Genomic DNA, 21,782 nt, shown 5'->3' with positions numbered 1-21,782 from the left:
TATCACCAGCTATGCCTGACACGTCAGCAATGCAGGGTGGCAAGCCTGCTCGAAAGTCCAGGTGAATGGCTGTTTGCAAAGTGAGTTGGTGCTTCGGCTCAGACAAGAATCACCCCATTTGTGGTATTGACCCTACGATTCTGAGATTAAGAGGCTCATGCTCAAACGCCTGAGCTTGCCAGGCAGGTCAATTGTAGTACTGACTTGGACTGAATTTCGTACAGCTATGTTTGTCAAAAATATTGTGATCAGTGACAGTTCTTTGCAAAGCTCCTGTGGCGCAGTCGGTTAGCGCATGGTACTTATACAGCAGTATGCAGTGAAGCAATGCCGAGATTGTGAGTTCGAGCCTCACCAGGAGCAATTACTTTTCTTGAACCCTCTGCCTATCTACTTCTTGTCCAGAAAAGGATAATTTATTTAATCTATTTCATAACTAGTTGGTATGTCATTGAGATAACAGGTCAGAGTGCAGGCACAGCAACGATTCAAATGCATAGTGTTCTGCGTTACCAGCAATGCCTGACATATCAGCAATGCAGGGTGGCAAGCCTGCTCGAAAGTCCAGGTGAATGGCTGTTTGCAAAGTGAGTTGGTGCTTCGGCTCAGACAAGAATCACCTCATTTGTGGTATCGACCCTACGATTCTGAGATTAAGAGGCTCATGCTCAAACGCCTGAGCTTGCCAGGCAGGTCAATTGTAGTACTGACTTGGACTGAATATCGTGCAGCTATGTTTGTCAAAAATATTGTGATCAGTGACAGTTCTTTGCATAGCTCCTGTGGCGCAGTTGGTTAGCCCATGGTACTTATACAGCAGTATGCAGTGAAGCGATGCCGAGGTTGTGAGTTCGAGCCTCACCAGGAGCAAGTTCTTTTCTTGAACCCTCTGCCTGTCTACTTCTTGTCTCGAAAAGCATCATTTATTCAATCTATTTCATAAGTAGTTGGTATGTCATTGAGATAACAGGTCAGAGTGCAGGCACAGCTACGATTCAAATCCATAGTCTTCTGTATCACCAGCTATGCCTGACACGTCAGCAATGCAGAGTGGCAAGCCTGCTCGAAAGTCCAGGTGAATGGCTGTTTGCAAAGTGAGTTGGTGCTTCGGCTCAGACAAGAATCACCCCATTTGTGGTATCGACCCTACGATTCTGAGATTAAGAGGCTCATGCTCAAACGCCTGAGCTTGCCAGGCAGGTCAATTGTAGTACTGACTTGGACTGAATATCGTACAGCTATGTTTGTGCAAAATATTGTGATCAGTGACAGTTCTTTGCATAGCTCCTGTGGCGCATTCGGTTGTCGCGTGGTACTTATACAGGAGTATGCAGTGAAGCAGTCCCGAGGTTGTGAGTTCGAGCCTCGCCATGAGCAAGTGCTTTTCTTGAACCCTCTGCCTGTCTACTTCTTGTCCAGAAAAGGATCATTTATTCAATCTATTTCATAAGTAGTTGGTATGTCATTGAGATAACAGGTCAGAGTGCAGGCACAGCTACGATTCAAATCCATAGTCTTCTGTATCACCAGCTATGCCTGACACGTCAGCAATGCAGAGTGGCAAGCCTGCTCGAAAGTCCAGGTGAATGGCTGTTTGCAAAGTGAGTTGGTGCTTCGGCTCAGACAAGAATCACCCCATTTGTGGTATGGACCCTACGATTCTGAGATTAAGAGTCTCATGCTCAAATGCCTGAGCTTGCCAGGCAGGTCAATTGTAGTACTGACTTGGACTGAATATCGTACAGCTATGTTTGTGCAAAAATATTGTGATCAGTGACAGTTCTTTGCATAGCTCCTGTGGCGCAGTTGGTTAGCGCGTGGTACTTATACAGCAGTATCCAGTGAAGCAATGCCGAGGTTGTGAGTTCTAGCCTCACCAGGAGCAATTTCTTTTCTTGAACCCTCTGCCTGTCTACTTCTTGTCCAGAAAAGGATCATTTATTCAATCTATTTCATAAGTAGTTGGTATGTCATTGAGATAACAGGTCAGAGTGCAGGCACAGCTACGATTCAAATGCATAGTGTTCTGCGTTACCAGCAATGCCTGACACATCAGCAATGCAGGGTGGCAAGCCTGCTCGAAAGTCCAGGTGAATGGCTGTTTGCAAAGTGAGTTGGTGCTTCGGCTCAGACAAGAATCACCCCATTTGTGGTATCGACCCTACGATTCTGAGATTAAGAGGCTCATGCTCAAACGCCTGAGCTTGCCAGGCAGGTCAATTGTAGTACTGACTTGGACTGAATATCGTACAGCTATGTTTGTGCAAAAAATTGTGATCAGTGACAGTTCTTTGCATAGCTCCTGTGGCGCAGTCGGTTAGCGCCTGGTACTTATACAGCAGTATGCAGTGAAGCAATGCTGAGGTTGTAAGTTCGAGCCTCACCAGGAGCAAGTCCTTTTCTTGAACCCTCTGCCAGTCTACTTCTTGTCCAGAAAAGGATAATTTATTCAATCTATTTCAGAAGTAGTTGGTATGTCATTGAGATAACAGGTCAGAGTGCAGGCACAGCTACGATTCAAATCCATAGTCTTCTGTATCACCAGCTATGCCTGACACGTCAGCAATGCAGAGTGGCAAGCCTGCTCGAAAGTCCAGGTGAATGGCTGTTTGCAAAGTGAGTTGGTGCTTCGGCTCAGACAAGAATCACCCCATTTGTGGTATCGACCCTACGATTCTGAGATTAAGAGGCTCATGCTCAAACGCCTGAGCTTGCCAGGCAGGTCAATTGTATTACTGACTTGGACTGAATATCGTACAGCTATGTTTGTGCAAAAAATTGTGATCAGTGACAGTTCTTTGCATAGCTCCTGTGGCGCAGTCGGTTAGCGCGTGGTACTTATACAGCAGTATGCAGTGAAGCAATGCCGAAGTTGTGATTTCGAGCCTCACCAGGAGCAATTTATTTTCTTGAACCCTCTGCCTGTCTACTTCTTGTCCAGAAAAGGATCATTTATTCAATCTATTTCATAAGTAGTTGGTATGTCATTGAGGTAACAGGTCAGAGTGCAGGGACAGCTACGATTCAAATCCATAGTCTTCTGTATCACCAGCTATGCCTGACACGTCAGCAATGCAGAGTGGCAAGCCTGCTCGAAAGTCCAGGTGAATGGCTGTTTGCAAAGTGAGTTGGTGCTTCGGCTCAGACAAGAATCACCCCATTTGTGGTATCGACCCTACGATTCTGAGATTAAGAGGCTCATGCTCAAACGCCTGAGCTTGCCAGGCAGGTCAATTGTAGTACTGACTTGGACTGAATATCGTACAGCTATGTTTGTGCAAAAAAGTGTGATCAGTGACAGTTCTCTGCGTAGCTCATGTGGCGCAGTCGGTTAGAACTTGGTACTTATACAGCAGTATGCAGTGAAGCAATGCCGAGGTTATAAGTTCGAGCCTCACCAGGAGCAATTTATTTTCTTGAACCCTCTGCCTGTCTACTTCTTGTCCAGAAAAGGATCATTTATTCAATCTATTTCATAAGTAGTTGGTATGTCATTGAGATAACAGGTCAGAGTGCAGTTACAGCTACAATTCAAATCCATAGTCTTCTGTATCACCAGCTATGCCTGACACCAGCAATGCAGAGTGGCAAGCCTGCTCGAAAGTCCAGGTGAATGGCTGTTTGCAAAGTGAGTTGGTGCTTCGGCTCAGACAAGAATCACCCCATTTGTGGTATCGACCCTACGATTCTGAGATTAAGAGGCTCATGCTCAAACGCCTGAGCTTGCCAGGCAGGTCAATTGTAGTACTGACTTGGACTGAATATCGTACAGCTATGATTGTACAAAAAATTGTGATCAGTGACAGTTCTTTGCATAGCTCCTGTGGCGCAGTCGGTTAGCGCGTGATACTTATACAGCAGTATGCAGTGAAGCAATGCCGAGGGTGTGAGTTCGAGCCTCACCAGGAGCAATTTCTTTTCTTGAACCATCTGCCTGTCTACTTCTTGTCCAGAAAAGGATCATTTATTCAATCTATTTCAGAAGTAGTTGGTATGTCATTGAGATAACAGGTCAGAGTGCAGGCACAGCTACGATTCAAATCCATAGTCTTCTGTATCACCAGCTATGCCTGACACGTCAGCAATGCAGAGTGGCAAGCCTGCTCGAAAGTCCAGGTGAATGGCTGTTTGCAAAGTGAGTTGGTGCTTCGGCTCAGACAAGAATCACCCCATTTGTGGTATCGACCCTACGATTCTGAGATTAAGAGGCTCATGCTCAAACGCCTGAGCTTGCCAGGCAGGTCAATTGTAGTACTGACTTGGACTGAATATCGTACAGCTATGTTTGTGCAAAAAATTGTGATCAGTGACAGTTCTTTGCATAGCTCCTGTGGCGCAGTCGGTTAGCGCGTGGTACTTATACGGCAGTATGCAGTGAAGCAATGCCGAGGTTGTAAGTTCGAGCCTCACCAGGAGCAAGTGCTTTTCTTGAACCCTCTGCCAGTCTACTTCTTGTCCAGAAAAGGATAATTTATTCAATCTATTTCAGAAGTAGTTGGTATGTCATTGAGATAACAGGTCAGAGTGCAGGCACAGCTACGATTCAAATCCATAGTCTTCTGTATCACCAGCTATGCCTGACACGTCAGCAATGCAGAGTGGCAAGCCTGCTCGAATGTCCAGGTGAATGGCTGTTTGCAAAGTGAGTTGGTGCTTCGGCTCAGACAAGAATCACCCCATTTGTGGTATCGACCCTACGATTCTGAGATTAAGAGGCTCATGCTCAAACGCCTGAGCTTGCCAGGCAGGTCAATTGTAGTACTGACTTGGACTGAATATCGTACAACTATGTTTGTGCAAAAAATTGTGATCAGTGACAGTTCTTTGCATAGCTCCTGTGGCGCAGTCGGTTAGCGCGTGGTACTTATACAGCAGTATGCAGTGAAGCAATGCCGAGGTTGTAAGTTCGATCCTCACCAGGAGCAAGTGCTTTTCTTGAACCATCTGCCAGTCTACTTCTTGTCCAGAAAAGGATAATTTATTCAATCTATTTCAGAAGTAGATGGTATGTCATTGAGATAACAGGTCAGAGTGCAGGCACCGCTACGATTCAAATCCATAGTCTTCTGTATCACCAGCTATGCCTGACACGTCAGCAATGCAGAGTGGCAAGCCTGCTCGAAAGTCCAGGTGAATGGCTGTTTGCAAAGTGAGTTGGTGCTTCGGCTCAGACAAGAATCACCCCATTTGTGGTATCGACCCTACGATTCTGAGATTAAGAGGCTCATGCTCAAACGCCTGAGCTTGCCAGGCAGGTCAATTGTAGTACTGACTTGGACTGAATATCGTACAGCTATGTTTGTGCAAAAAAATTGTGATCAGTGATAGTTCTTTGCGTAGCTCCTGTGGCGCAGTCGGTTAGCGCGTGGTACCAATTACTTTTCTTGAACCCTCTGCCTGTCTACTTCTTGTCCAGAAAAGGATCATTTATTCAATCTATTTCATAAGTAGTTGGTATGTCATTGAGATAACAGGTCAGAGTGCAGGCACAGCTACGATTCAAATCCATAGTCTTCTGTATCACCAGCTATGCCTGACACGTCAGCAATGCAGAGTGGCAAGCCTGCTCGAAAGTCCAGGTGAATGGCTGTTTGCAAAGTGAGTTGGTGCTTCGGCTCAGACAAGAATCACCCCATTTGTGGTATCGACCCTACGATTCTGAGATTAAGAGGCTCATGCTCAAACGCCTGAGCTTGCCAGGCAGGTCAATTGTAGTACTGACTTGGACTGAATATCGTACAGCTATGTTTGTGCGAAATATTGTGATCAGTGACAGTTCTTTGCATAGCTCCTGTGGCTAAGTCGGTTGGCGCGTGGTAATTATACAGCAGTATGCAGTGAAGCAATGCCGAGGTTGTGAGTTTGAGCCTCACCAGGAGCAAGTGCTTTTCTTGAACCCTCTGCCTGTCTACTTCTTGTCCAGAAAAGGATAATTTATTGAATCTATTTCATAAGTTGTTGGTATGTCATTGAGATAACAGGTCAGAGTGCAGGCACAGCTACGATTCAAATGCATAGTGTTCTGCGTTACCAGCAATGCCTGACACATCATTAATGCAGGGTAGCAAGCCTGCTCGAAAATCCAAGGGGTTCGCTGTTCGCGAAGTGAGTTGGTACTTCGGCAGAGAAAATGACCACCCAACGTGTGGCTCGAACCCACGACCCTGAGATTAAGAGTATCATGCTCTACCGACTGAGCTAGCTAGGAACCTCAACTGTAATTTTGACTTGGTACGAATATCGTACAGCTCCGTTTGTGAAAAATATGGTGATTAGTGAGAGTGTTGTTGATGGATCCTGTGGTGCAATCTGTTAGCGTGTTGTACTTATACAGCAGTATAGAGCAATTAGATGACAAGGCTGTGTGTTCAAGCTCCACCAGGAGCAAGTATTCCTCTTGAACCCTCTCCCTGTCTATTTCTTGTCCAGAAAAGGAGCATTAATTCAATACACTTAGGAGGACGTTTCATAATTAATTGGTATGTTATTGAGATAACATGTCAGAGTGCAGGCACAGCTAGGATTCAAATCCATAGTCTTCAGTATCACCAGCTATGCCTGACACGTCAGCAATGCAGGGTGGCAAGCCTGCTCGAAAGTCCAGGTGAATGGCTGTTTGCAAAGTGAGTTGGTGGTTCGGCTCAGACAAGAATCACCCCATTTGTGGTATCGATCCTACGATTCTGAGATTAAGAGGCTCATGCTCAAACGCCTGAGCTTGCCAGGCAGGTCAATTGTAGTACTGACTTGGACTGAATATCGTACAGCTATGTTTGTGCAAAAAATTGTGATCAGTGACAGTTCTTTGCATAACTCCTGTGGCGCAGTCGGTTAGCGCGTGGTACTTATACAGCAGTATGCTGTGATGCAATGCTGAGGTTGTGGTTTTGAGCCTCACCAGGAGCAATTGCTTTTCTTGAACCCTCTGCCTGTCTACTTCTTGTCCAGAAAAGGATCATTTATTCAATCTATTTCATAAGTAGTTGGTACGTCATTGAGATAACAGGTCAGAGTGCAGGCACAGCTACGATTCAAATCCATAGTCTTCTGTATCACCAGCTATGCCTGACACGTCAGCAATGCAGAGTGGCAAGCCTGCTCGAAAGTCCAGGTGAATGGCTGTTTGCAAAGTGAGTTGGTGTTTCGGCTCAGACAAGAATCACCCCATTTGTGGTATCGACCCCACGATTCTGAGATTAAGAGGCTCATGCTCAAATGCCTGAGCTTGCCAGGCAGGTCAATTGTAGTACTGACTTGGACTGAATATCGTACAGCTATGTTTGTGCAAAATATTGTGATCAGTGACAGTTCTTTGCATAGCTCCTGTGGCGCAGTCGGTTAGCGCGTGGTACTTATACAGCAGTATGCAGTGAAGCAATACCGAGGTTGTGAGTTCGAGCCTCACCAGGAGCAATAGCTTTTCTTGAACCCTCTGCCTGTTTATTTCTTGTCCAGAAAAGGATCATTTATTGAATCTATTTCATAAGTTGTTGGTATGTCATTGAGATAACAGGTCAGAGTGCAGGCACAGCTACGATTCAAATGCATAGTGTTCTGCGTTACCAGCAATGCCTGACACATCATTAATGCAGGGTAGCAAGCCTGCTCGAAAATCCAAGGGGTTCGCTGTTCGCGAAGTGAGTTGGTACTTCGGCAGAGAAAATGACCACCCAACGTGTGGCTCGAACCCACGACCCTGAGATTAAGAGTATCATGCTCTACCGACTGAGCTAGCTAGGCACCTCAACTGTAATTTTGACTTGGTACGAATATCGTACAGCTCCGTTTGTGCAAAATATGGTGATTAGTGAGAGTGTTGTTGATGGATCCTGTGGTGCAATCTGTTAGCGTGTTGTACTTATACAGCAGTATAGAGCAATTAGATGACAAGGCTGTGTGTTCAAGCTCCACCAGGAGCAAGTATTCCTCTTGAACCCTCTCCCTGTCTATTTCTTGTCCAGAAAAGGAGCATTAATTCAATACACTTAGGAGGACGTTTCATAATTAATTGGTATGTTATTGAGATAACAGGTCAGAGTGCAGGCACAGCTAGGATTCAAATCCATAGTCTTCAGTATCACCAGCTATGCCTGACACGTCAGCAATGCAGGGTGGCAAGCCTGCTCGAAAGTCCAGGTGAATGGCTGTTTGCAAAGTGAGTTGGTGGTTCGGCTCAAACAAGAATCACCCCATTTGTGGTATCGATCTTACGATTCTGAGATTAAGAGGCTCATGCTCAAACGCTGAGCTTGCCAGGCAGGTCAATTGTAGTACTGACTTGGACTGAATATCGTACAGCTATGTTTGTGCAAAATATGGTGATCAGTGACAGTTCTTTGCAAAGCTGCTGTGGCGCAGTCGGTTAGCGTGTGGTACTTATACAGCAGTATGCAGTGAAGCAATGCCGAAGTTGTGATGTCGAGCCTCACCAGGAGCAAGTGCTTTTCTTGACCCCTCTGCCTGTCTATTTCTTGTCCAGAAAAGGAGCATTTTTTGCTCCATTTAAGGGGACATTTCACAAGTAATTGCTTTGTCATTGAAATAGGGAAAATGCTGCCCCCTATCCCAAACAAGTTAAGTTACAGCCTTTTTCTAAAATTGATTAAATAAAACATTTTCTTCATCAATCTTCACACAATACCCCATAATGACAAAGTGAAAACTAATTTATAAAAAGAAATATCTTATTTACACAAGTATTCAGACCCTTTGCAATGAGACAAGAAATTGAGCTCAGATGCATCCTGTTTACATTGATCATCCTTAAGATGTTTCTACAACTTGATTGGAGTCATCTGTGGTAATTTCAATTGATTGGACATTATTTGGAAAGGCACACACCTGTTTATATAACGTCCCACATTTGACAGTGCATGTCATAGCAAAAATTAAGCCATGAGGTAGAAGGAATTGTCCGTAGAGCTCCGAGAGAGGATTGTATCGAGGCACAGATCTGGGGAACGGTACCAAACATTTCTGCAGCTTTGAAGGTCCCCAAGAACACAGTGGCCTCCATCATTCTTAAAAGGAAGAAGTTTGGAACCAAGACTCTTCCTAGAGCTGGCCACCCAGCCAAACTAAGCAATCAGGGGGAGAAGGGCCTTGGTCAGGGAGGTGACCAAGAACCTGATGGCCACACTTACAGAGCTCCAGAGTTTGGAGATGGGAGAACATTCCAGAAGGACAAACATCTCTGCAGCACTCTACCAAATCAGGCCTTTACGGTAGAGTGGCCAGACGGAAGCCACTGCTCAGTAAAAGGCACATGACAGCCCACTTGGAGTTTGACAAAAGGCACCTAAAGACTCTCATACCACGAGAAACAAGATTCTCTGGTCTGATGAAACCAATAATGAGCTCTATGGCTTGAATGCCAAGCGTCACTTCTGTAGGAAACCTGGCACCATCCCTACTGTGAGGCATGGTGGTGGTAGCATCATGCTGTGGGAATGTTTTTCAGCAGCAGGGACTTGGAGACTCGTCAGGATTGAGGGGAAGATGAACGGAGCAAATTATAGAGAGATCCTTGATGAAAACCTGCTCCAGAGCACTCAGGACCTCAGACTGGGGCTAGGTTTCATCTTCCAACAGGACAACGACCCTAAGCACACAGCCAAGACAATGCAGGAGTGGCTTCGGGACAAGCCTCTGAATGTCCTTGAGTGACCCAGACAGAGCCCAGACTTGAACCCGATCGAACATTACATTTACATTTACGTCATTTAGCAGACGCTCTTATCCAGAGCGACTTCTCTGGAGAGACCTGAAAATAGCTGTGCAGCGACACTCCCCATCCAACCTGACAGAGATTGAGAGTATCTGCAGATAAAAATGGGAGAAATGCCCCAAATACAGGTGTGCCAAGCTTGTAGTGTCATACCCAAGAAGATTCAAGGCTGTAATCACTGCCAAAGGTGCTTCAACAAAGTACTGAGTTCAACAAAGAGTCTGAATACTTATGTAAATGTGATATTTCTGTTTAATGAATTTATTATTCCTAAAAACATTTTTTTGCTTTGTCATTATGGGATATTGTGTGCAGATTGATGAGGAAAAAAGACAAATGAATCCATTTTAGAATAATGCTGTAACATAACAAAATGTGGATAAAGTCAAGGGGTCTGAATACTTTCCGAATGCACTGTAAGTGCCCTGATACGACATGTAAAGGTCTTCGAACAATGACATGTTTACTATTGATGTAGTTGTTTTGGTATGCAGGGTTTTCTGACCATGCTTGTTAGAGTGGGGAGTGGGAGGTGGGCCACCTACACTCTTAAAAAAGGGTTCCAAAAGGGTTCTTCGTTTTCCCTCATAGGATAACCCTTTTTGGTTCCAGGTATGACTCTTTTGGGTTCCATGTAGAACCCTCTTATGTAAAATATTCTACAAGGAATGCAAAATGGTTCTACTTGGAACCAAAAGGGTTTTTTCAAAGGGTTCTCTTACAGGGACAGCCGAATAACCTTTTCAGGTTCTAGATAGTACCTGTTTTTCTAAGAGAAACCATCAAGAGAGTCCTCTGCTTTGACTTGAGATCTTATTCTTACATTCAATTTGACCCAGATGGTCAGGGTTATCATAGTTATGCTATACGTGATATAACAACTAGAATGAACTCTATTGAGAAGATATGGAGTATACTAATGATATTCTGCCTGCCTGTGTCAACTCTGAACAAAAGATGACACAGCATGTACTTTATCAAAGGGAGAGCTGGGTTTATTGAAACTCTGATAAATTCACCTGTCATGCATTGAATACTTCTCCTTCAGAAGACAATGTTGTAATTATAGTGGTACATCTGTTTGAATAGCTAAGGGGATGGTGATCTCTATAATTGCATGTTGGGTATGAGCTGTCATTGATAACTATCTTCGGGATTGCATTTTGAGGGCCACTGCTTTTTGGGGGTTAAATTAAAGAGATTTAGGACAGTTCCTTATTATTGTCACGTCCTGACCTTCGAGATCCTTTTTATGTCTCTATTTTGGTTTGGTCAGGGCGTGAGTTGGGGTGGGCATTCTATGTTTCGTGTTTCTATGATTTTCTATTTCTATGTTTTGGCCGGGTATGGTTCTCAATCAGGGATAGCTGTCTCTGATTGGGAACCATACTTAGGTACCCTTTTCCCACCTGTGTTTGTGGGAAGTTAACTTTGTTTGATGGCACATAGCCTGAAGCGTCACGGTTTGTTTTGGTTATTGTTTTGTCTGTGTCATTTTGAGTTAATAAAGAGAAAATGTACACTCACCACACTGCACCTTGGTCCAGTTCCTTCAACAACCTTGACAATTATCAGGGGAAAGACAGATCGTACCTGGAGTTTTTTACAATTGCATAACAACAGAGAGGTGACTCACTTAAAATGAAAACAGACTCCACAATAAGTTGGGAGACTATCTATGGCCCATAGCTGACATAAGGGAATTGGTGTTAGTACTGTCATACATTGAAGTAAAATGAAACAGTCTCTTGTAGGTGTTTACTTTAGGAAGGAGAGGTGGGTTGTTGTATCTGCAGTGGAACATTCAGCGAATTCTAAATATTGCTATGCTTCATCATTTACAGTAACTACCACAAATAGGGACACTTGTAGCAAGTCCACTCATCTTGTCCCAGAACTTATTGAGTGGGTACTGTTGTGGTGGGACAAGGAGGGGGGTGTAAATGAGGATGGTGAAAGAATGTGTAACCAAACAATGTGCAACAAAACAATGCCACTCCCGGTCGTTTCTGCGGTAACCACAACAGTCAGAGGGGGTTATGTGAGGCTGGAAGTCAGAGGACGGAGAGAGTAGGAGGCACCTGGTGATGGGCGGGGAGCAGGTCGAGGGTGCTCCGCCACTCTCTCCTGTCATCTCAACAGTGCTTCAGCAGGATGACTCATTTTGGGAGAGAGACACTCATTGTTATATAAGCTAATGCTCCAGATAGAGTCTGTCTGTCTGTCTGTCTGTCTGTCTGTCTGACATCAGCCTTGGCCCTCTCTCTCTATCTACCTCCACATAATTGCAGGGTGCTGTGAATGCTCGCATCCATTTTCCTGTCACACTTGGGGCCTGCTTTGACCCCCACTGACGAATCAACCACTTACATACAGAGGGGTCTCAGTGAAAATGATCCTCGAAATAGGTCCACCGAATTCCAGAATGAGATTATGCAACAGCTTTTTGTTAGACCATATATTTAATCCACTTAGTTATTATGCTATTTTGTTACTGTGGCTCAGTAATTTCGTAAAACAGTATGTCAGCTTGTGTTGTGTTGCAAAGTGTATTGTAATATCAGTAGTATTATTACTGCCCAATGTTTTCCATGGAAAGAAAGAAAGTTATTCGTTTCTGGTCATTTTGAGCCTGTAATCACACCTACAAATGCTGATGCTCCAGATACTCAACTAGTCTAAAGAAGGACAGTTTTATTGCTTCTTTAATCAGGATAACAGTTTTCAGCTGTGCTAACATAACTGTGAAAGGGTTTTCTAATGATCAATTAGCCTTTTAAAATTATAAACTTGAATTAGCTAACACAACGTGCCATTGGAAAACAGTAGTGATGATTGCTGACAATGGGCCTCTGTACGCCTATGTAGATATTCCATCAGCCGTTTCCAGCTACAATAGTCATTTACAACATTAAACATGTCTACACTGTATTTCTGATCAATTTGATGTTATTTTAAAAATGGACAAAAAGAAGTGCTTTTCTTTCCAGAACAAGTACATTTCTAAGTGACCCCAAACTGTTGAACGGTAGTGTATACTGTCGTCAAAGGAACAATGAAAGTTCCCTATTGGTCCCAGTCTAACTGGCCTCGGATGAAGTACAATTTGCACTACATCATTCAGCATTATTAATTTATTTACAATGCAAAGAGAATGTGTGAGTGTGAGTTTTGACAGATGAACTCAGGGAAGTCAGAAAGAAGTTTAAAATAGAATCCTTGAGGAAAAGGGTACGTTGATGGAAGCTAATATTCCCCACATCATTTATCTGTTGTCATATACAGTGTAGACCCCTTGACTTTCCACATTTTGTTACATTACAGGCTTATTCTAAATTTAAAAATTCCCTCATCAATCTATAAACAATACCCCAAAATGACAAAGCAAAAACAGTTTTTTATTTATTTTAGCTAAGTTATTCAAAATAAAAAGCTGAAATATCACATTTACATAAGTATTCAGATCCTTTACTCAGTACTTTGTTGAAGCACCTCCGGCAGCGATTACAGCCTTGAGTCTTCTTAAACACGTGTTTGTGACAAATACAATTTGAGTTGATGACCTCCCTGACAAAGGCCTTTCCCTCCCGATTGCTTAGTTTGGTCGGGTGGCCAGCTCTAGAAAGAGTCTTGGTGGTTCCAAAGTCCTTCCATTTAAGAATGGAGGAGGTCACTGTGTTCCTGGGGACCTTCAATGCTGCAGAAATGTTTTGGTGTTCTTCCCCAGGTATGTGCCTCGAACACAATCTGTGCAATCTGGTTTCCGAGCCGGTCACGGGTGCACCTCAGCCACGCTCAAGGTACTAAACGATATCATAACCGCCATCGATAAAAGACAGTACTGTGCAGCCGTCTTCATCGACCTTGCCAAGGCTTTCGACTCTGTCAATCACCATATTCTTATCGGCAGACTCAGTAGCCCCGGTTTTTCTGATGACTGCCTTGCCTGGTTCACCAACTACTTTGCAGACAGAGTTCAGTGTGTCAAATCGGAGGGCATGCTGTCCGGTTCTCTGTCAGTCTCTATGGGGGTGCCACAGGGTTCAATTCTCGGGCCGACTCTTGTCTCTGTATATATCAATGATGTTGCTCTTGCTGCGGGCGATTCCCTGATCCACCTCTACGCAGACGACACCATTCTGTATACTTCCGACCCGTCCTTGGACACTGTCCTATCTAACCTCCAAACGAGCTTCAATGCCATACAACACTCCTTCCGTGGCCTCCAACTGCTCTTTAACGCTAGTAAAACCAAATGCATGCTTTTCAACCGTTCGCTGCCTGCACCCGCACGCCCGACTAGCATCACCACCCTGGATGGTTCCGACCTTGAATATGTGGACAACTATAAGTACCTAGGTGTCTGGCTAGACTGTAAACTCTCCTTCCAGACTCATATCAAACATCTCCAATCGAAAATCAAATCTAGAGTCGGTTTTCTATTCCGCAACAAAGCCTCCTTCACTCACACCGCCAAACTTACCCTAGTAAAACTGACTATCCTACCAATCCTCGACTTCGGCGATGTTATCTACAAAATAGCTTCCAACACTCTACTCAGCAAACTGGATGCAGTTTATCACAGTGCCATCCGTTTTGTCACCTTATACCACCCACCACTGTGACCTGTATGCTCTAGTCGGCTGGCCCTCGCTACATATTCGTCACCAGACCCACTGGCTCCAGGTCATCTACAAGTCCATGCTAGGTAAAGCTCCGCCTTATCTCAGTTCACTGGTCACGATGGCAACACCCACCCGTAGCACGCGCTCCAGCAGGTGTATCTAACTGATCATCCCTAAAGCCAACACCTCATTTGGCCGCCTTTCATTCCAGTTCTCTGCTGCCTGTGACTGGAATGAATTGCAAAAATCGCTGAAGTTGGAGACTTTTATCTCCCTCACCAACTTCATACATCAACTATCTGAGCAGCTAACCGATCGCTGCAGCTGTACATAGTCTATCGGTAAATAGCCCACCCATTTTTACCTACCTCATCCCCATACTGTTTTTATCTATTTACTTTTCTGCTCTTTTGCACACCTATATCTCTACCTGTACATGACCATCTGATCATTTATCACTCCAGTGTTAATCTGCAAAATTTTAATTATTCGTCTACCTCCTCATGCCTTTTGCACACAATGTATATAGACTCTTTTTTTTCTACTGTGTTATTGACTTGTTAATTGTTTACTCCATGTGTAACTCTGTGTTGTCTGTTCACACTTCTATGCTTTATCTTGGCCAGGTCGCAGTTGCAAATGAGAACTTGTTCTCAACTAGCCTACCTGGTTAAATAAAGGTGAAAAAAAATACAAAAAATAAAAATAAAAATAAACAATCCTGTCTCCTTCGACATCATGGCTTGTACTGTCAACTGTGGGACCTTATATAGACAGGTGTGTGACTTTCCAAATCATGTCCAATCAATTGAATTTACCACAGGTGGACTCCAATCAAGTTGTAGAAAGGATGATCAATGGAAACAGGATTTACCTGAGCTCAATTTCGAGTCTCATAGCAAAGGGTCTGAATACTTACGTAAATAAGGTATTTCTGTTTTTTGTGTTTTATAAATTTGCTAAAATTGATAAAAACCTGTTTTCACTTTGTTATTATGGGGTATTGTGTGTAGATTAAGTATGAAAAATATTTATTGAATCCATTTTAGAATAAGGTCGTAACATAACAAAATGTGGAAAAAGTAAAGGAGTCTGAATACTTTACAAATGCACTGCATATACAGGTGAGGTCGGAAGTTTACATACACTTAGGTTGGAGTCATTAAAACCTGTTTTTCAACCACTCCACAAATTTGTTGTTAACAAACTATAGTTTTGGCAAGTCGGTTAGGACATCTACATTGTGCATGACGCAAGTAATTTTTCCAACAATTGTTTACAGGCAGATTATTTCACTTATAATTCACTGTATCACAATTCCAGTGGGTCAGAAGTTTACATACACTAAGTTGACTGTGCCTTTAAACAGCTTGGAAAATTCCAGAAAATTCTGTCATCAAATCAAATTGATTTATAAAGCCCTTCTTACATCAGCTGATATCTCAAAGTGCTGTACAGAAACCCAGCCTAAAACCCCAAACAGCAAACAATGCAGGTGTAGAAGCACGGTGGCTAGGAAAAACTCCCTAGAAAGGCCAGAACATAGGAATAAACCTAGAGAGGAACCAGGCTATGAGGGGTGGCCAGTCCTCTTCTGGCTGTGCTGCGTGGAGATTATAACAGAACATGGCCAAGATGTTCAAATGTTCATAGATGATCAGCAGGGTCAAATAATAATAATCACAGTGGATGTCGAGGGTGCAACAGGCCAGCACCTCAGGAGTAAATACAGTTGGCTTTTCATAGCCGATCATTCAGAGTATCCTGCTGTCTCTAGAGAGTTTAAAACAGCAGGTCAGGGTTCCATAGCCGCAGGTCAGGGTGAAAAGGTCAGGGTTCCATAGCCGCAGGCAGAACAGTTGAAACTGGAGCAGCAGCACCGACAGGTGGACTGGGAAAAGCAAGGAGTCATCAGGCCAGGTAGTCCTGAGGCATGGTCCTAGGACACAGGTCCTCCAAGAGAGGGAAAGAAACAGAGAAAAAGAGAGAGAATTAGAGAGAGCATACTTAAAATTCACACAGGACACCGAATAAGACAGGAGAAATACTCCAAATATAACAGACTGACCCTAGCCCCCGACACATTTAAAAAATATATATACATATTTTTTTTAACTAGGCAAGTCAGTTAAGAACAAATTCCTATTTTCAATGACAGCCTAGGAACAGTGGGTTAACTGCCTGTTCAGGAGCAGATCAACATATTTTTACCTTGTCAGCTTGGGGATTTGAACTTGCAACCTTTCAGTTACTAGTCTAACCACTAGGCTACCCTGCTGCCCCGTAAAATACTGCAGCATAAATACTGGAGGCTGAGACAGGATGGGTCAGGAGACACTGTGATCCCATCCGACGATACCCCCAGACAGGGCCAAACAGGCATGGCTTTAGAAGCTTCTGATTGACATAATTGACATAATTTGAGTCAATTGGAGGTGCACCTGTGGATGTATTTCAAGGTCTACCTTCAAACTCAGTGCTTCTTTGCTTGACATCATGGAAAAATCAAAAGACATCAGCCAAGACCTCAGAAAAAAAATTGTAGACCTCCACAAGTCTGGTTCATCCTTGGAAGCAGTTTCCAAACGCCTGAAGGTACCACGTTCATCTGTACAAACAATAGTAAGCGCAAGTATAAACACCATGGGACCACGCAGCTGTCATACCGCTCAGGAAGGAGACGCGTTCTGTCTCCAAGAGATGAACGTATCTTGGTGCGAAAAGTGCAAATCAATCCCAGAACAACAGCAAAGGACCTTGTGAACATGCTGGAGGAAACAGATACAAAAGTATATCAAACGAGTCCTATAGTGACATAGTCTGAAAGGCCTCTCAGCAAGGAAGAAGCCACTGCTCCAACTGCACATAGGGACAAAGATTGTAATTTTTGGAGAAATGTCCTCTGGTCTGATGAAACAAAAATAGAACTGTTTGGCCATAATGACCGTCGTTATGTTTGGAGGAAAAAGGGGGAGGCTTGCAAGCCGAAGAACAACATCTCAACCGTGAAGCACGGGGGTGGCAGCATCATGTTGTGGGGGTGCTTTGCTGCAGGAGGGACTGGTGCACTTCACAAAATAGATGGCATCATGAGGAACAAAAATTATGTGGATATATTGAAGCAACATCTCAAGACAACAGTCAGGAAGTTAGATCTTGGTCGCAAATGGGTCTTCCAAATGGACAATGACCCCAAGCATACTTCCAAAGTTGTGGAAAAATGGCTTAAAGACAACAAAGTCAAGGTATTGGAGTGGCCATCACAAAGCCCTGACCTCAATGCTATAGAATATTTGTGGGCAGAACTGAAGGAAGCGTCCGCGAGCAAGGAGGCCTACAAATCTGACTCAGTTACACCAGCTCTGTCAGGAGGAATGTGCCAAAATTCACCTAACTTATTGAGGGAAGCTTGTGGAAGGCTACCCGAAACATTTGACCCAAGTTAAACAATTTAAAAGTCAATGCTACCAAATACTAATTGAGTTTATGTAAACTTCTGACCCACTGGGAATGTGATGAAATAAATAAAAGCTGAAATAAATAATTTTCCCTACTATTATTCTGACATTTCACATTCTTAAAATAAAGTGGTAATCCTTTCTGACCTAAGACAGGGAATATTTACTAGGATTTAATGTCAGGAATTGTGAAAAACTGAGTTTAAATGTAGTTGGCTAAGGTGTATGTAAACTTCCACCTTGTCAGCTAGCTAGCTATGCTGTTGAAACAATCTAACTGGTCTTTACCTGTGATTGGAGTTTGTTCTGCTGCTGACATGTGCCTCTTATTTCTACGAACAAACAGTAGAATTGAAGTCTTCCCTGTTCCTGACCATGAGATGACACATGCAACTCAAAAGGGAACCACTTCTACACTACCATTTGGTGCCGGTGGCTTCTGCCTGCAGGAGGAAGGCAGTGCTGCAGGAGGAATGCAGTGCGTGCTCAGGTGGGAGCAGGTGGGAGCAAATTTTTATTTGATGGCCAATTCATTTAAATAAAGCGGCAGAAAATAGACTAAAATCTAATAAAAATGTCATAATTAAAAAACGCCACCGATCTAAAAGGGCACTTTACTCATAGGAGGGCAGAAGGCCAGGTGCTCAGGCACCCCTAGACCTCTACCTGTGCACATGCCAGGTATGGAACTACCAAGAGGGTTAGAGGAGAAAATAACAAGATAGTAAAAAAGGTAGAGTGAAAGACAGATTCAATGCATATTATAACATTACCTGGCCTACTGACATCAAATTGACAATTAAACCTGCATGTAGATATGATAGATGTTACATACAGTACAATGCATCACGGCTTGTTCTTGTTCTTATGGCATCTCTTTGTTGTTGCCTACCTTATGGAGCACCCACGCCTCCTCTGCAACATAAGAGCGCCCTGGTAGGGACAGGCAAGCATCTGATTCAGACAGACACATTGGCCCAAGGGTCCTCTCACACAGCAGACTGTATCATCCTGATGCTGCACAACACTGAAGATGAATCCAGTGGGTTCGAAGATCACATAAACCACACGAGATGATCATTACCAGTTCGGGTGACCACATTTAAAGTTTGTGGGACAGGTGCCTCCCACACACACACAAATCCCCCTTATGGTGTTGTGCAAATGTTTTAGGCGCCAGAGAGCAATAAAAAAATGTAAATTATGTTAATGACATAATTCCTCAGAGTTTGTAATGACAGATGTAGCCTATTGAATATCATTATAGAATTTCTTTAAAATGCATCCTCCAATTACAAAGTCTACCTATGCCCACATATATTGTCTCAAGAAAATGTTCTATTTTTAATATCCTCAAACACCAAAATAGGCATACCTCATTTCAAAATAGGCCATGGCATCATCACTGTCAATCGTGAATGATAAATCTTCACATTTTACCAGTGAAATGTCCAAAATTTGTCTGCATGCCAATCGTTTGATCTCAATCAGTTTCATGTAAATGTGCATTTAGATCTTCTTGAATTACTGTTTTGTGAGCAAATGAGAGCAAATGGTGTTAACAAAATATACTGAACAAAAATACAAACGCATGAGCTGAAATAAAAATGTCCATACACACAAAAAAAGCTTATTTCTCTCAAATGTTGTGAACGAATTTGTTTACATCCCTGTTATTGAGCATCTCTGCTTTGTCAAGATAATCCATCCACCTGACAGGTATGGCATATCAAGAAGCTGATTAAACAGCATGATCATTACACAGGTGCACCTTGTGCTGGGGACAACAAAAGGCCACTCTAAAATGTGCAGTTTTGTCACAGATGCAGTTTTGTCACAATGCCACAGATGTCTCAAGTTTTGAGGGAGCATGCAATTGGAAAGCTGACTGAAGGAATGTCCACCAGAGAATTTAATGTTCATTTCAGCCAACTCCAACGTCGTTTTAGAGAATTTGGCAGTATGTCCAACTGGCCTCACAACCGCAGACCACGCATAACCACGCCAGCCCAAAACCTCCACATCCTACTTCTTCACAGGAGGGCTCATCTGAGACCAGCCTACCATACAGTTGATGAAACTGAAGAGTATTTCTGCCTGTCATAAAGCCCTTTTGTGGGGAAAACTTCAAAGCACATTCTGTCTAGTGGTGCACACTTGAGTTTTGGCCACATGGGATTTTATTTTTTACTATTCAGCTAACAATCCTAAAATCTCATAAGAAATGAGGTAGTGTTTTTGGTGTAACACTGATGTTATTTATACGATGCTATTATGTTTGTTTCTGTCAGGGGCACAACTTTGGTTTTAGAAGCAATAAACATTCCAAACAGCCTACACGACCACTAGGAGGCGTCTGCATGGCCCTAAAGCACACCATTGCCTCGTTTTGAATCACATTCCAATGGTTAAAACTATGGGGGACAAAAATGCAATTTCAGAATGTGGGGGGGACATGTCCCCCGTTCCCAGTGAAAGTTTCACCCCTGTTTTCTGTTATGTAGAAAATACTAATGAATCATTATGTGATCTTCCAAGACATTAATTCAGCATTGAACTAACTTTACTCAAGGACCACCATTTTGAGCTCTGGCAGCACTACACCCCTGTGCCCCTACTCGGCCTTGTCTCAGGATGGTAAGTTGGTGGTTGAAGATATCCCTCTAGTGGTGTGGGGGCTGTGCTTTGGCAAAGTGGGTGGGGTTATATCCTTCCTGTTTGGCCCTGTCCAGGGGTATCATCGGATGGGGTCACAGTGTCTCCTGACCCCTCCTGTCTCAGCCTCCAGTATTTATGCTGCAGTAGTTTATGTGTCGGGGGGCTAGGGTCAGTTTGTTATATCTGGAGTACTTCTCCTGTCTTATCCGGTGTCCTGTGTGAATTTAAGCATGCTCTCTCTAATTCTCTCTTTCTTTCTCTCTCTTGGACGACCTGAGCCCTAGGACCATGCCTCCAGGAGTACCTGGCATGATGACTCCTTGCTGTCCTCAGTCCACCTGGCCGTGCTGCTGCTCCAGTTTCAACTGTTCTGCCTGTGATTATTATTATTTGACCATGCTGGTCATTTATGAACATTTGAACATCTTGGCCATGTTCTGTGATAATCTCCACCCGGCACAGCCAGAAGAGGACTGGCCACCCCTCATAGCCTGGTTCCGCTCTAGGTTTCTTCCTAGGTTTTGGCCTTTCTAGGGAGTTTTTCCTAGCCACCGTGCTTCTACACCTGCATTGGTAGCTGTTTGGGGTTTTAGGCTGGGTTTCTGTACAGCACTTTGAGATATCAGCTGATGTACGAAGGGCTAAATAAATACATGTGATTTGATTTGACCCCTGCAGTCCGCTGCACAGAATGAGCTATTCAAGTCTACTCTTTTGCCTTGCGCAAAATTTGGTGATGCAGAAACGAGACCATGTGTGGCTGTATAATTTAAATCTGGGAATATTTGGCCAAGGAAACATTTCTGGTTGTTCTCAGGGAATGTAAAACATTTAGGAAGCGAGACTTAAAATGGGATTGAGTGAAGAAGCAGCAAATATGTTGAATGAGAAACTAATGAGCATGAGAGAGTACCTTATATTTTTCAGTCTAATATGGCTATTTACTTACTTTTGTAGCTCTTCATCAGAAGCACGCTTTTTGTAAGTAGTTAGGCCTAACTGTCCTTCACAAATTTAGCTGGAATTTTCCCCGAAAGGATTGGCGAAATATGATTGGGTGAATATAGGCCTATGTCTATGACATCGCCCACTCTTGTTTTGCACTGCGCATAATATCAGAATTCAGATCTTCAACATCAACAGTATGCTTAGGTTACCACATCGTTAATCCTTATGATAAGCACGCCTATATTTTCATAAACGTGAAGTGACTGCAAGAGATATACAGGATGTTGACAAATCTACCTTTTATATATATAAATTAGTGGTGTTTCAATTTGTTGATAAAATGCTGGACATGATTGTTTGGTTGCT

General features: G+C 43.4%; 7 non-coding genes across 7 annotated transcripts; all 7 read left to right on the top strand.

The window, feature by feature from the left end:
- The first annotated feature begins 269 nt into the window (after positions 1 to 269).
- On the top strand, positions 270 to 363 carry trnai-uau (transfer RNA isoleucine (anticodon UAU)). The gene is made up of 2 exons: positions 270 to 307; positions 328 to 363. It is a non-coding gene; the product is annotated as a tRNA-Ile (tRNA).
- Positions 364 to 776: 413 nt separating this feature from the next.
- Positions 777 to 870, top strand: trnai-uau (transfer RNA isoleucine (anticodon UAU)). The gene is made up of 2 exons: positions 777 to 814; positions 835 to 870. It is a non-coding gene; the product is annotated as a tRNA-Ile (tRNA).
- A 921-nt stretch (positions 871 to 1,791) lies between these two features.
- Positions 1,792 to 1,885, top strand: trnai-uau (transfer RNA isoleucine (anticodon UAU)). Its single transcript has 2 exons — positions 1,792 to 1,829; positions 1,850 to 1,885. It is a non-coding gene; the product is annotated as a tRNA-Ile (tRNA).
- A 1,932-nt stretch (positions 1,886 to 3,817) lies between these two features.
- trnai-uau (transfer RNA isoleucine (anticodon UAU)) lies at positions 3,818 to 3,911 on the top strand. The gene is made up of 2 exons: positions 3,818 to 3,855; positions 3,876 to 3,911. It is a non-coding gene; the product is annotated as a tRNA-Ile (tRNA).
- A 413-nt stretch (positions 3,912 to 4,324) lies between these two features.
- On the top strand, positions 4,325 to 4,418 carry trnai-uau (transfer RNA isoleucine (anticodon UAU)). The gene is made up of 2 exons: positions 4,325 to 4,362; positions 4,383 to 4,418. It is a non-coding gene; the product is annotated as a tRNA-Ile (tRNA).
- Positions 4,419 to 4,831: 413 nt separating this feature from the next.
- Positions 4,832 to 4,925, top strand: trnai-uau (transfer RNA isoleucine (anticodon UAU)). The gene is made up of 2 exons: positions 4,832 to 4,869; positions 4,890 to 4,925. It is a non-coding gene; the product is annotated as a tRNA-Ile (tRNA).
- Positions 4,926 to 7,319: 2,394 nt separating this feature from the next.
- Positions 7,320 to 7,413, top strand: trnai-uau (transfer RNA isoleucine (anticodon UAU)). The gene is made up of 2 exons: positions 7,320 to 7,357; positions 7,378 to 7,413. It is a non-coding gene; the product is annotated as a tRNA-Ile (tRNA).
- Positions 7,414 to 21,782: the final 14,369 nt, after the last annotated feature.

This window comes from Oncorhynchus nerka, linkage group LG15 (genome assembly GCF_034236695.1).
Source record: "Oncorhynchus nerka isolate Pitt River linkage group LG15, Oner_Uvic_2.0, whole genome shotgun sequence".
Classification (NCBI taxonomy): domain Eukaryota; kingdom Metazoa; phylum Chordata; class Actinopteri; order Salmoniformes; family Salmonidae; genus Oncorhynchus; species Oncorhynchus nerka.
Note: the sequence above shows the minus strand (reverse complement) of the source record. Positions and strands in the feature narration are given on the sequence as shown.